The sequence below is a fragment of the Petaurus breviceps genome, unplaced genomic scaffold (assembly GCF_028583685.1).
Source record: "Petaurus breviceps papuanus isolate PSGF00001 unplaced genomic scaffold, PetGlider_PUasm1.0 229, whole genome shotgun sequence".
Lineage (NCBI taxonomy): Eukaryota > Metazoa > Chordata > Mammalia > Diprotodontia > Petauridae > Petaurus > Petaurus breviceps.
This window is the reverse complement of record NW_027185903.1, coordinates 22,918,082-22,933,184: the sequence shown is the minus strand read 5'-3', so window position 1 is coordinate 22,933,184 and position 15,103 is coordinate 22,918,082. Positions and strand designations below refer to the sequence as shown.

Genomic DNA, 15,103 nt, shown 5'->3' with positions numbered 1-15,103 from the left:
GAGAGAGAGAGAGAGAGAGAGAGAGAGAGAGAGAGAGAGAAGGAGAGAATATATGCAAAACACGTACAAAGAACTTAGGGAGGATGGTCAATAGTGGTGACCATTGTGGTAGGGGTTATCAAATTCTTTATGTAGAAGGTGGTGATTGAATGAAGAAAGGGAGTTTATGAGGCAAAGGTGAAGAGAGAGAGTTCCATGCATTGGGGGTGATCAGTATAAGGACAAGGAACCTGGAGATGGAGTACTGTGTGTGAAGAACAGAGAAGACCACTTTGGCTGGATTATAGAGTCAGTCAAGTTGATAAACATTTGTTAAGTGCTTATTATATTCCAGGCATGGTCCTAAGTGCTTTGTATACAATAATGAAAGGCAACAACATTTCCTTTCCTCAAGGAACTAACATACTAATGGGGGAAACATATATAACTACATACGTACAAGATATTTACAGAGTAGTAAGAAGATAATCTTAGAAGGAAAGGTCCTAGTATCCAGGTAACTGGGAAAGGCCTCTGGCATGGGATGGAATTTGAGGTGAATCTTAAAGGAAAGCAAGAAAGCTAAGATGAAGAATGAGAGCATTCTAGGTATTGGCGGTAGTTAAGGCAAAGGTGCTGAGTTGGGAGAAAGACAGTTGTATATGAGAACAGCAAGTAGACCAGTTTTGCTACATAGTAGAATGCCTGAATGGGCAGCTAGGTGGCACAGTGGATAGAATTTTGGGCCTGAAGTCAAGAAGACTCATCTTCCTGAGTTCAAATCTAGCCTCAGACATTTCCTAGGTATATAACCCTGGGCAAGTCACTTAACCCTGTTTGCCTCAGTTTCCTCATCTGTAAAATGAGCTGGAGAAGGAAATAGCAAAGCACTCTAGTATCTTTACCATGAAAACCCCAAGTGGGGTCATAAGGAGTCAGATATAACTGAAACAACTGAACAACACTGACAGAATTCCTGAGTTGAGGAAAGTATTAGATGACTGGAAAGAGGAGACAGGAGAGGCAATTTGTCTTGTCCTCATTTTCTCAATGTCCCATGTATACAAATGTTCTCAGAAAAAAAAGTCTGACTTCCTGTAATGAGTGGTGTTATTTTTTCTTTTCTTTTCTCCTTCCTGCTTTTGGAGACATTGAGTATTCCACTCATCTCCCTCCTGCTTCGGACTCCTGGAACCCAATTTTCTCTCCCACTTCCTTCTCTTAGAGTCAGAATTCTTCAGTCTCACTCCCACCACTGTGATCCAAAGGATAGCAATTTCTGCTCCTATTAGCAAGGATAAACCAGAACAGAAGAGAAATTCTTAAAGTCCCAACTTGGAAATTGACTTGGATTTTCACTTAGAAACAACTTATAAATTGTGTTTAGGTTCATGGTCCTATTATGAAGAGTGAAGGAAGGGAAGTAATGTATAACGAGGCTGGAAAGATAGGTTTGAGCCAGATTGTAGAGGGCTTTAAAATCCCCCCCTCCCCCCACAAAAGAAGTTTTTATTTATCCTAGAGGCAATAAAAAGAGTCCCAAATAAGCAGTGAAATGGACAGATTTCTGCTTTAGGAGAATCACTTTGGAAGTTATGTGGATTGTGGACTGGAGCAGAGAGAGGTTTGAAGCAGGGAGACCAATTAGGAAACCATTATAATAGTCTAGATGGTTAGTGATTTAATAATAAAGCCATAATCATCTCTGAGAGACAGGCTTTGTTTTGTATTTGCCCAACTGTAATCCTCTTTTTGGAAAAGGGATGAGGCCGGTGTACTCACCCTAACCCAATTTTCATCCATGCTTCTCTGCTTACTCTTGAACTTCCTTAATACTGATTGAAATACATACGTGTGCTTCAAAGGTTTCTGACTTTGTTGATGTAGCTGTTTCCTCTGCTAATCCAAATCATGAGAGCTTTATATCTAAGACTGCCCTTGATCACAGTGGCAGAAAAAAAGTAATTTCTGGTGGTGATGCCTTGTCTGAATTAAGCTAGATTTCAGAAATCCATTCATTCCAGTCATAGCTTTGGAAGACTGATGGAATAAACTACATACTTCCCACCTCTTGGGATGGAGTGGTGGACCTAAGGAGCAGAGCTAACTATGAATTTTAAGACAGGACCAATGTGTTGATTTGTTTTTCTTGATTATACAGGTTTGTTAGAAGAAAGGCCTTCTATTTGGAGGGCATGTGGTGTGATAGGTAGTAACAGACATGCCCAAAAAAGCATCAATAAAACTTTTTTAAAATACAGAAGAATAAAGTACAACAGAGAATGGTAACAGAGCAATTTTGTTGCTATTTTTAAAATTATATATTATATACATTCTTTAAAAAGCAAACCATGTAATGGAAATTCAGAGTTTTACATAATCCTCTTTTTAGTGCTACTTTGTAAATTAACTTGTTTGATTAATTTTAATTTAATAAACAATAATTAATAAATTAATTTAAAATTCATTAAAAATAAAATGTACTTTTTGGGTTTTGTTTTTTTTTGCAAACCCAGGGTCAATTCCGTGCTGTGATGAAGTATCATATTAGGACTTTAGTATAACCTTGCTGAACTGTTCACTAAAAATGCATATAAACCTGAGCTATACTTTTTACTTGGTTAGAAAAAAATTCATTTGCTCTATGAACATAAATTTCAGAAGATGTCAATTCACCATCCTGCATGACTGCTAACTTTAGGATGGCCAAAAGATCTAAAGTAAAGTTATAGTAACAACCCACTTATCCCAGCCCTTCCACTTAATTGTGCAACCTTGGGCAAATCATTTAATCTTTCAAACCTCAGTTTCCTCATTTGTAAAGTGGGTGCAATATTTCCATTAATTGCATCAAAGGGTCATTGAGAGGAAAGTTCTGTAAGGAAAGAACTAAATAAACTGGGGCTGTTGTTTTCCAGTGGTCACATCCAACAACCATAATTATTGGGAATGTCACTGACATCATACAGAACAATGGAATGGGAAAAGGCCTGAACTTGGGAGTCACAGGACCTGAAACTTCATGTTGCTTGTGCCAGTTGAGGTGGCCTTTGGCCAGGGACTTCAACCCTCTGGACCCCAGTTCTTACAGGTCAAAATGAGGGGGTAGACTACCCCCTCAAAATGAGGACTACCTTCCAGCTTGACTGCTATAATTTTATGATGATCCCAAGAGCTGTGGCCCAGAAAGGAGAGAAAATGGCTTCCTAACAGACAACATTGATTCCACAAACTCCATCTCACTGAATCCCATGTGCTCATAGGGGAGCTAACTCCTTCTTTGCTTGTGCCTATTTATTTTTTTAAATAACGTTTTATTTTTCTCCAATTAAGTAAAAATATTTTAACATTAATTAAAAAATAACTTTTGAGTTCCAAATCCTATACCTTCCTACCCTTTCCTCTTCTCTGAGAAGATAAGCAATCTGATATAGGTCGTACATGTGCAATCTTGTAACACATTTCTTTCTTAGTCATTTTGTGGAAGAAAACTCAAACAAACAAAAGAAAGAAAGTGAGAAATAATATGCTTCAGGCTTTATTCAGACACCTTCAGTTCTTTCTCTGGAGATGGATAGCATTTTTCATCATGAGTCTTTTGGAATTGTCTTAGATCACTGTATTGCTGAGAATAGCTAAGTCATTCAGAGTTGTTTATTGTACAATATTGCTGCTACAGTATATAATGCTCTCCTAATGCTCCCTTCACTTTGCATCAGTTCATGTAAGTCTTTCCAGGTGTTTTCTGAAATCATTCTGCTTGTCATTTCTTATAGCACAATAATAGTCCATCACAATCATTACCACAGCTTGTTCAGTCATTTCCCAATTGATGGGCATGCCCTCAGTTTCCAATTTTTTGCTACTACAAAAAGGGATGCTATAAATATTTTTGTACAAATAAGTTCCTCCCTCCCCTCTCCCCATTTTTTACCTCTTGGGCTTATAGACCTGGTAATGGTGTTGCTGGATCAAAAGTTGTGCACAGGGGTTCCTAGGTGGTACAGTAAATGGAGCACTGGCCCTGGAGTGAGGAAGATCTGAGTTCAAATCTGGCCTCAGATATTTAACACTAGCTGCATGATCTTGGGCAAGTCACTTAACCGCAATTGCCCTGCCCTCCCCCCTCCAAAAAGCAAAAAAAAAAGAAGTTGTGCACAGTTTTATAAATTTAGCATAGTTTCAAATTGTTTAGCCATAATTCTAACAAATTTGGCTGTCTAGGTTTCCATCCCATAATGGATTAAAAACAGTAAATTTAAAGGCCGGGGCAGGGAGGAGACAGTCATGATACTATTAGAAATAAGAAATAATTGCTTGGCATGAAGGTAATAAAGAGCCAGAAAAACCCTACAAAGTATACAAATAAGAGTCGCAAAGGTATAGCAGTCTCGGGCTATTCAGTGAAGGGGCAAATAACCCTATTCCTGTAAAAAGCCCCTGAAGCCACCACTCTATTACAACTCAGTACAATATCAGATATGAATTTTCTCAACTGTAAAATGAGGATAACAGTAGCACCTACCTCTCAGGTTTATCATAGGGATCAAATGGAAAAATATTTGTAAAGTGCTTAGCCTGGAACCTGATATTTGGTAGGGGTTATATAAATGCTGCTGCTGCCACTGATGATGATATTTATATTTACAATTGTAGCCTTGAGTCATAAAGAAAAGGTTAAATTGTGCTCACTGTACCTGCTGAAGGAGTACAGAAGGCAAGGGGAGGATAATTTCCCTGCTAGCCAAAAAGCTTCCAGAGATCACTTTGTACTCTTTTTGATGTTATACAAGTTTAACTTGTGTCCTTGGACTGGTGTCCAAGCTTCATGGACAGACAACCACATTCTTCTGGGTGCTAGAGCGCAGAGCTCTGTTTTCATTAAACATTGAGTGAATTCTGTAGAAGGAATAGTTCTTTGATATATTGGTATTGTCTATTTTTACTTCCCTTCCAGCCAGCCTAGTGTAACTAAAACTCAGCAACTTTGAATTTACAGAGGGACCTTGTTAGAAAATATTGTTGTGGCATCTTTTGATTGGTCATTTGGTCTAGCATGTCAGAACTGGATTCAAAATTGGGTTCAAACCCTGATTCTTTCACTTCTACCTGTGTTATCTTGGGAAAATGACTGAATCTCTCTGGGAACGTCTTCTCATGTGTAAACTGAAGTTTGAAGTGAATGAATTCTGTGAATCCTTTGGGGTCACTTTTATCTTTAAATCTCTAATCCTATGGTGATCCAATGATCCTTTGAATGGAACACTGGGTTTGGCTAGTAGCTGGATGAATTGTCACGCATGGAAGATGTTCTATCAGGAAAGAAGATGGAGCAGTGTTGGGACCAAAGACATAAGATCAAGATAGCACTTCACCTTAATTAGTGAAGCTCAGAAACAGCTACTTCAATAGTATAACATTTGCTTGTACTGCATGCTTTCTTCCCCATTTTTTACCTTTTTGGAGGGTGGGGGTACACACCTGTAATGGGAAACTGTCTACCAATTCAAATTGACACTTGCTCACACCCTGTAATTAGTCTTTGAGAGTTGTAGGACATAGTGAATAGCGATCTGGCCACAGAATTGGGAAGACCTGGTTTCAAACCCTACTTATGACACCGTTTAGTCACTGTATGACCTTGGGCAGACCAGTATCCCAGTCAACTTTCTAAGGTGCTTGTGTTTCACATGTATGAAGTGCTTTAAAGTTTGCAAAACACTTTACATACATGACCTTATGTGAACAGCCCAACATCCCTGTGAGCTAAGAAGTAGAGATATAATAATTTCCATTTTACGGATTAGGAAACTGAGCTTCTGAGAGATTTTCATGACAAGTCTACAGTCACGGAGCTGCTGAGCTGGGATTTGAACCTAGATCATCTTTTTTAAAAATTAAATTATTTGTTTTTAGTTTTCAATAATCACTTCCACAAGTTTTACATTTTTTCTCCCTCCCCCCTTCTCTCCCCAAGATGGCTTGCAATCTGATATGGGCTGTACACATACACTGCTATTTAACACATTTTCACATTAGTCATGGTGCATAGAAGAATTATAACAAATGGGAAAAACCATGAGAAAGAAAAAACAACCCAAAATAAAACAAAAAAGAAAATAGTCTGCTTCATTCTACATTCTGACTCCATAGTCCTTTCTCTGGATGTGGCTAGCATTTCCCATCATGTGTTCTTTGAAGTTGTTTTAGGTCTCTGCATTGCTGAGAAGGGCTAAGTCTATCAAAATCAGTCATTGTACACTGTGGCTATAACTGTGTACAATGTTCTCCTGGTTCTGCTCCCCTCACTCAGCATCAGTTCATCTAAGTCTTTCCAGAACCTAGGTCTTCTTGACTGCAATTCTAGCTCCCTTATGCCTTGCTGTCCATAAGGTTTTTACTATATTACCCCCATTTTACAATGGAAGAACTAAGCCAGAGAAAAGTTAAGATTCTTTTTCCAAGGTCTTATTCTTTACTTAACTATTACTTAGTTCAACTAATCAGCAAACATTAACATGCCAAGAATATCCTGGGGATACAAATGCAAAAGTGAAACAGCCCTGGACCTTAAAGAGTTTACATTCTAACATGGAGAACAGCATATAAATATAGAAGTATGTACAGAATATACACAAGGTAATTTAGAGAAAGAGGGAAGGAGGAAGAGAGAGGACACTTTCAGGAGGTGGGACCAAGATGGCAGAGTAAAGGCAGGGACTTGCCTGAGCTCTCCCCTAACCCTCCAAATACCTTTAAAAAATGATTTTAGGGGCGGCTTGATGGCTCAGTGAATAGAGCACCGGCCCTGTAGTCAGAAGGACCTGAGTTCAAATCCGACCTCAGACACTTAACACTTACTAGGTGTGTGACCTTGGGCAAGTCACTAAACCCCAACTGCCATGCCTTCCCCCCTCCAAAAAAATGAAAGGACAAAAAAACTGACACTAAACAAATTCTGGAGCAGCAAAACTCACAAAAAGACAGAGTGAAACAAATTTCCAGCCCAAGACAAGTTGGGAGGTCAATAGGAAAAGTTTGTTGCACTAGGGTGACAGAGCAGCTCAGTCTAGCACAGGCTGTGCCAGCATAGATCAGACCCCAGCAACACCAGAGCAGGCCTTGAGGCAACTGAATCACTGGCAGCAGTGATGGCTTCCAGACCTCTCAACCCACAGACAACAAAGACAATCTAGAAGGTCAGCAGGAAGGGGCTGTTGCACCTGGCTTAGAGTGGAGCAGCGGGCCACACCAGCACAGCCCCAGTCCCAGCAAACCAGGAGCAGTCATTGTGAGTGACTGAATCAGCAGTGACACCAGTAGAAGCAGTAGCTGCTTCCAGAACTCTCGGGCCACAGACAGTAAGGGGATCAAACAACTGGTGAGAAGGACATTACAGGGTCTTTTTGCTACCACTGAGGCAGGACTATTGCTTTGCCCATGCTTAGATTCAGGTCCCAGTCCTGGGTGGCAGTCCCAGGGCAAGAAAGAACACTAGCATAGCAGAGCTCATGGCAGCAATGGAGGGGGGACCCTTCTCACAGTTCCAGAGCAGAAAAGAGTGCAGGCCAGGAGAGTAGTAAGCACCTTTTTTTTAGATCACACTACCTCAGAAAAACTGACAACTTACAGGTCCCTAGAAGTATCTCTGGAAATAGCTACACAAAACCCCTGAAGCTTAGGACAGTGTGCCCTCCACCCTGGAAGCAGAGCCCTACTTTAACAAACAGTTAAAAGTCAACTAATAGACTAGGTATGTGGTATGATGAAATGAACAAACAATGGAAAAAAAAAACTCTTGACTATAGAAAGTTATTATGATGAAGAGAAAGATCAAAACACACACTGAGAAGAAGAGCAAAGTCAAAGCTCCTATATGTAAAGCCTCAAAGAAAAATATGAGTTGGCCTTAGGCCATGGAAGAGCTCAAAAAGGATTTTGAAAATAAAGTAAGAGAGGTAGAGGAAAAAATGGGAAAACAATGAGAGTGATACAAGAAAATCATGAGAAATGAGTCAATAGTTTGGTAAAGGAGATACAAAAAAAATACTAGAGAAAATAACACTTTAAGAAACAGACTGGGCCAAATGGCAAAAGAAGTCTGAAAAACCAATGAGGAGAAGAATGCCTTAAAAAGCAGAATTGATCCGGCAAAAAGCAAAAAATAAAAAAAAAAGACAACACTTTTGGGGGGGCTAGGTGGCACAGTGAATAGACCACCAGCTCTGGAGTCAGGAGAGCCTGAGTTAAAATCTGGCCTCAGACACTTAACACTTACTTGCTGTGTGACCTTGGGCAAGTCACTTAACCCCAATTGCCCTGCCTTCCTCCCTCCAAAAAGAAGAAAAAATCAGAACTGGCCAAATGGAAAAGGAGGTCCAAAAGCTCACTGAAGAAAATAATCCTTTAAAAATTAGAATGGAGCCAATGGAAACTAATAACTTTATGAGAACCAATAAGCAATAAAACAATAGGAAAAAATGAAAAAAAAATAGAAGACAATGTGAAATATCCCATTGGAAAAACAAGTGACCTGGAAAATAGATTCAGGAAAGAGAGGTTAAGAATTATTGGACTACTTGAAAGCCATTATCAAAAAAAGAGCCTAGACATCATCATTATCAAGGAAAACTGCCCTGATATTCTAGAACCAGGGGATAAAATAGAAATTTAAAGAATCTACTGATCACCTCCTGAAAGAGATCCTAAAATGAAAACTCCCACTAGTATTATAGCCAAATTCCAGAGTTCCCAGGTCAAAGAGAAAATATTGCAAACAGGCAGAAATAAACAGTTTAAGAATTATGGAACCTGTGGCGGCCAGGTAGCACGGCGAGTAAGAGCACTGGCTCCAGTGTTGAGAAGACCTGGAGATTGAATCCCGGGCTCAGACACTTAGCACCCACCCAGAAACACCTGACCGTGTAACCTTGAGCAAGTTACTTAACCCCAATTGCTTAGGGGTGGCCAGGTGGCTCAGCGAGTAAGAGCACCGGCTCCAGTGTCGAGATGACCTGGATCAAATCTGGGCTCAGATACTCAGCACCACACCCAGAAATAACTCAAGGCCATGTAACCTTGAGCAAGTTACTTAACCCCAATTGCTTTAAAAAAAAAAAAAAGAATTATGGAACCACAGTCAGGATTGCCTAAGATTTAGCAGCTTCTACATTAAGGGATCAAAGGGCTTGGAATATGATATTCCAGAGAGCAAAGAAGCTAGGATTATAACCAAGAATCACTTACCCAGCAAAATTGAGTATAATTCTTCAGGGGAAAAAAATGGATATTCAATGAGATAGAGAACTTTCAAGCATTCTTGATGAAAAGAGCAGAACTCAATAGAAAATTTGACTTTCAAATACAAGACTCAAGAGAAGCATAAAAATGGTATACAAGATAGGGAAATTATGAGGTTAAATTGTTGACATTCCTACATGGGAAGATATTTATAACTCATAAGACCTTTTTCATTATTAGAGTAGTTAGGAGAAGTATATATAGACAGAGGGGGCAGGTATGAGTTGAATATGAAGGTTAATATCTAAAAAATAAAATTAAGAGGTGAAGGAGGAATACACTGGGAAAAAGAGAAAGGGAGAGGCAGAATGGGGTAAATTATCTCATATAAAAGAAGCAAGAAAAAGTTTTTACAGGAGGCAAGGGGGAGTGAGTAAACCTTACTCTAAGTATCAGAACTGGCTCAAAGAGGGAATAGCATATACATGCTATTGGGTATGGAAATCTATCTTACCCTATGGGAAAGTAGGGGGGGAAGGTGAAATAAGAAAGGGGGGTGAGAGAAGAGAGGGCAGATTGGGGGAGAGAGTGGTTAGAAGCAAAGCACTTTTGAGGAGGGCAGGGTGAAAGGAGAGAGAGAATAGAACAAATGGTGGGTGAGAGGAATAGGATGCAGGAAAATAGAGTTAGCAATAGTAACTGTGAAAAAAAAAATTTGAAGCAAGTGTCTCTGATAAGGGCCTCCTTTCTCAAACATATAGAGCACTGAGTTAAATTTATAAAAATAATAGCCATTCCTCGATTTATAGGTGACCAAAAGATAAAATCATTTTAGATGAAGTAATCAAAGCTATCTATAGCCATGTGAAAAAATATTCTAACTCACAATGGATCGAAGAAATGCAAATTAAAACAATTCTGAAGTACTCTACTACTTCATACCTATTAGATTATCTAATAGGACAGAAAAGGTAAATGACAAATGTTGGAGGGGATGTGGGAAAAATGGGAAATAAATGCACTGTTGGTGGAATGTGAACTAATTCAACCATTCTGTAGAGCAATTTGGAACTATGCCCAAAGGGCTATAAAACCATGCATACCCTTAGATCTAGCAATACTAGGTCTGTCCCAAAAGAGATTAAAAACAAAAAGGAAAAGGACCTATATGTACAAAAATGTTTATAGCAACTCTTTTCTGGGGGTAAAGAATTAGACATTGTGGGGATGCTCATCAATTGGGGAATGGCTGAGCAAGTTGTGGTATGAATATGAGGGAATATTATTATAAGAATTGATGAGTGGGGTGCTCTCAGAAAAAACTGGAAAGACTTTCATGGGCTGATGCAAAGTGAAATGTGTTGTGTAATAGCAATATTATAAGATGATCAGCTTTGAATAACTTAGCTATTCTCAGCAATACAAAGATCTAGGACAACAATGAAGGATTTATGATGAAAAATGCTATCCATCCCCAGAGAAAGAATTGATGGTATCTTAATACAGATTAAAGCATACTTTTTTAAATTAAATTTTATGTTTATTTTTAATTTACATCATTCATTTCCACAAGATTTTGAGTTACAAATTTTCTCCCCATCTTTCCTCTACCCACCACCCCAAAACAGTGATCTCACTGCATATCCCCTCCCCCAATCTGCTCTCTCCTATATCCTCCCCCATCCCTATTCCGACTGTCCAGTGAAGCATACTTTTTTAAGCTTTATTTTTCTTGAGATTTTTTTTGCTTGTTTTCTTTTACAACATGACTATTATGGATATGTTTTGCATGACTACACATGTATAACCTATATTGAACTGCTTGCCTTCTCAATGAGAGAGGGTGGGGAAGGAGGAAGAGAGAGAATTTGGAACTCAAAGATTTAAAAACAAATGTTAAAAATTGTTTCTCCATGTAACTGGGGGAAAATAAAATACTAAAAAAGAAAGAAAGAAAGAACATTTCATGTAGAAGGTGGGACTTGAGCTGAATTTTGAAGAAACTTCAAGACTCTGAGAGGCATAGGGGAATGGGGAGTCTTTTAGGCATGGAAAATAGCCAGGGCAAAGGCTCATGTACAGATGGAGTGCTGTGTGTGATGATCAGAAAATAGACCAGTAAGACTAGTGTATAGAGAGGAATACTGTAGAAGAAGATTAGAGAATTAGGAAGGGGATAGGTTAAGAAGAGGCAGCTAAGTGGTGTGGTGGATAGAGTGCTAGGCTCAGAGTCAGGAATACCTGAGTTTAAATCCAGCCTCAGAAACTTCCCAGCTGTGTGACCTTGGGCAAGTCACTTAACCTATGTTTGCCTATGGATTAGGCAGAGAATTGTGGTAGGGAGAAGACTCGAAATAATGTAAGTGTGAGGTCCTAAACTAAGGCAGTAAGTATGTGACTAGAGAGAAATGATAATTCATAATAGATGATGTGGTGGTAGAAATGGTAAGATCTGGCAACTGTTTGGACATGTGGGGTGAGGCAGAATGAAGACTGTAGGATTAAACTGAAGTTATGAACCTTGGAGATTAGAAGGTTGGAAGTAACCTCACTGGTGCTGAGGAAGTTTGAGAGGGTTTGGATGAAAAGATAACAAATTCTGTTTGGGACATATTGAGCATGAATTGCCTACCAGATAATCCAGTTTGAAATGTTCATCAGGCCCTTGGTGACGAGGGAGGCCTGCAGCTCAGGAGAAAGACTAGGCCTGGATCTGTAGGTCTTTGAGTCGTCCGATTAAAGATAATCACTAAACCCATTGAAGCTGATGAAGTCCCTAAGAAAGGCTTAGGAAAGAAAAAAAGCGCACCCAGGACAGAGCTTTGGGGTATGCCCAGAGTTAGTGGGTGTGACATGGATGCAGCAAAGGAAACCTGGAAGGAGTGGTCAGAGAGGCAAGAGAACCAGGAAGGAGGTGTGTCATGAAAACCTTGAGAGGAGAGACTACACAAGCTGCACTGAGTTCAGAAGGAATAAAGCTTGGTTCCCCGAAAGACCCAGCTCCCTTGGCTTCTGTTGTGAACAGTACAATAGACATCTCTGTCTTGTGTAGTCTGTTCATTTATCTGCCTGGAGTTTGTGGCAGAACTAGATGTGATTGGACTTTGGTGAAGGGTTTCATTGTTTCTTAAAGTTCTGTCTTTCTAGATATTAAAAGAAATATAAATAGCTGCTATCCCTTAAGCATTAGGGCTGCACAGAAGAGAGACTGAACAAAAGAGATGTAAGGAATGATAAACATTTTTCATGTGGGTTATTTAGAGAAAGGAATGCAAAAATTCTTTAATTCAAGTAAAAATCACATTTGTTTTTAAGAAGCCAAATTGACTGGTTATTGTACAATATTAATGAAAGTGGGAATTTTTGGAGAGAAACATAAAGCTTGCTAACATCTAGGTTTTAACTGATAATTAAAATATAAACATTCAGCATAGATGAAAAAATATCATTTTCAAAAGACTTGAATAAAAAGAGTTACAGTTTTGTGCATGACATTAATGAATGGAGAAAATAAAGAAGGAAGGAAATAAGCACTTATTAAGCACCAACTTTGTGCCAGACACTGATAGACTCTTTTTCCAAATAAGTCATTTGATCTTTACAACTACCAGAGAGGTAGGTGCCACTCTTAACGCCATCTTACATTTGAGGAAACTGAGGCAAAACAGTAAATGTCAGGTCTACCTGGCTCTTAGGGAAGGGAAGGGAGGGAAAGGAAAAGAAAAAAGAAAAAAAGAGAAGGGAAGAAAAACGAAGGAGCAACAATTCTGAGGTAGGTGTTATCAACATTTCCATTTTACAGTTGAGGAAACTGAAGCAAACAAAGGTTAAGTGACTTGCCCAAGGTCACACAACTGGTAAGTGTCTGAAGATGGATTTGAACTCAGGACTAGCTCCCTCTTAGAGGGTAGGACTGGGCAGATGAGAAAGCTGATATGCCTTTCTGCTATGGGGAGAAGGAAAATGAATTCCACTTGCCCTGAAATTTTAACTATTATGGCAAAAATTTATATTTCATAATCCTAGGAATCATCAAATGTAAATATAAGTAGGGAGAAAAGTATTCACCTTGAAATATTCCTTTATCATATAAAGACCCACAGTAACAAGATGGAGGTGCAAGCCATTTGGCGGGTCATGAACGGGTCCGCGCCAAACATGTTCAGATCTGGCAAGGGTCCCACGTCCGGGGCCCGGGAGCAGGCACTGGCCATCAGCCGAGACTACCTCTCTCAACCCCGCCTCACATACAAAACAGTATCAGGAGTCAACGGTCCTTTGTTAATCTTAGATCAAGTTAAGTTTCCCAAATATGCTGAGATTGTCCTCTTGACCTTACCTGATGGTACAAAGAGAAATGGTCAGGTTTTAGAAGTTAGTGGTAGCAAAGCAGTAGTTCAGGTTTTTGAAGGAACTTCAGGTATAGAAGACAGCCTGTGAGTTTACGGGACATATTCTTTGAACACCAGTGTCTGAAGATATGCTTGGTCGAGTTTTCAATGGTTCTGGGAAACCTATTGATAGAGGCCCAGTTGTCCTAGCTGAAGACTTTCTTGACATCATGGGACAGCCAATCAACCCTCAATGTCGAATCTACCCTGAGGAAATGATTCAGACTGGCATTTCAGCAATAGATGGCATGAACAGCATTGCTAAGGGGCAGAAAATTCCCATCTTTTCTGCTGCTGGCTTACCCTATAATGAGATCACAGCTCAGATCTGTCATCAGGTTGTTTTGGTGAAAAAATCCAAAGATGTGGTGGACTATAGTGAAGAAAATTTTGTGATTGTATTTGCTGCTATGGGTGTAAACATGGAAACTGCTCGATTCTTCAAATCAGACTTTGAAGAAAATGGCTCAATGGATAATGTCTGTCTCTTTTTGAACTTGGCCAATGACCCAACCATTGAGCGTGTCATCTCTCCTCATCTGGCTCTGACAACAGCAGAATTCCTGGCCTATCAGTGTGAAAAGCATGTACTAGTCATTTTAATAGATATGAATTCTTATGCTGAAGCTCTTCGAGAGGTTTCAGCAGCCCGAGAAGAAGTCCCTGGTCATCGTGGCTTCCCAGGTTATATGTATACAGACTTAGCCACAATATATGAATGAGCTGGTTGTGTGGATGGCAGGAATGGCTCAGTTACTCATATCCCCATCCTTCCCATGCCCAATGATGATATCACTCATCCCATCCCTGACCTGACTGGATATATTACTGAAGGACAAATCTATGTGGACAGGCAGCTGCATAACAGACAGATTTACTCACCTATTAATGTGTTGCCCTCCTTGTCCCGGTTAATGAAGTCTACTATTGGAGAGGGTATGACCAGAAAAGGTCATGCAGATGTATCTAACCAGCTGTATGCATGTTATGCTATTGGTAAGGATGTACAAGCCATGAAAGCAGTTGTTGGAGAAGAAGCTCTCACCTCAGATGATCTCCTTTATCTGGAATTTTTGCAGAAGTTTGAAAGGAACTTTACTGCTCAGGGTCCTTATGAAAACTGCACTGTCTTTGAAACTTTTGACATTGGTTGGCAGCTCCTTCGAATCTTCCCCAAAGAAATGTTGAAGAGAATCCCTCAAAACACCTTGGAGCTAATTTTACCCTCAAGATTCTTCAATAAAGCACTAGCTTCTTTAAAAAAAAAAAAAGACCCACAATAAATGACTTTAAAACATGTGAGCAGAGATTTATAATTCTTTCTACTGCTTTGAAACATAATTCTGATCAAGTTGGTAGGGACTAGACCAGTGATTTCTCTGATATAGGGACCTCCTAGACAAGAAAACTCTCTCTACCAATGCAGGTCAACACCTCCACAACATATATTCTTAGTGGCCTAGGACAGCTAGTGCTTCAGTGACTTGTCTAGA

The 15,103-nt window shown here is 39.5% G+C and overlaps 1 protein-coding gene and 1 pseudogene across 2 annotated transcripts in view; both read left to right on the top strand.

The window, feature by feature from the left end:
- The window catches only part of ELOVL7 (ELOVL fatty acid elongase 7), a 112,341-nt gene that overhangs the window by 20,157 nt on the left and 77,081 nt on the right, over positions 1-15,103 (top strand). The window lies entirely within an intron of this gene.
- On the top strand, positions 13,297-14,908 carry LOC138167460 (V-type proton ATPase subunit B, brain isoform pseudogene; annotated as a pseudogene).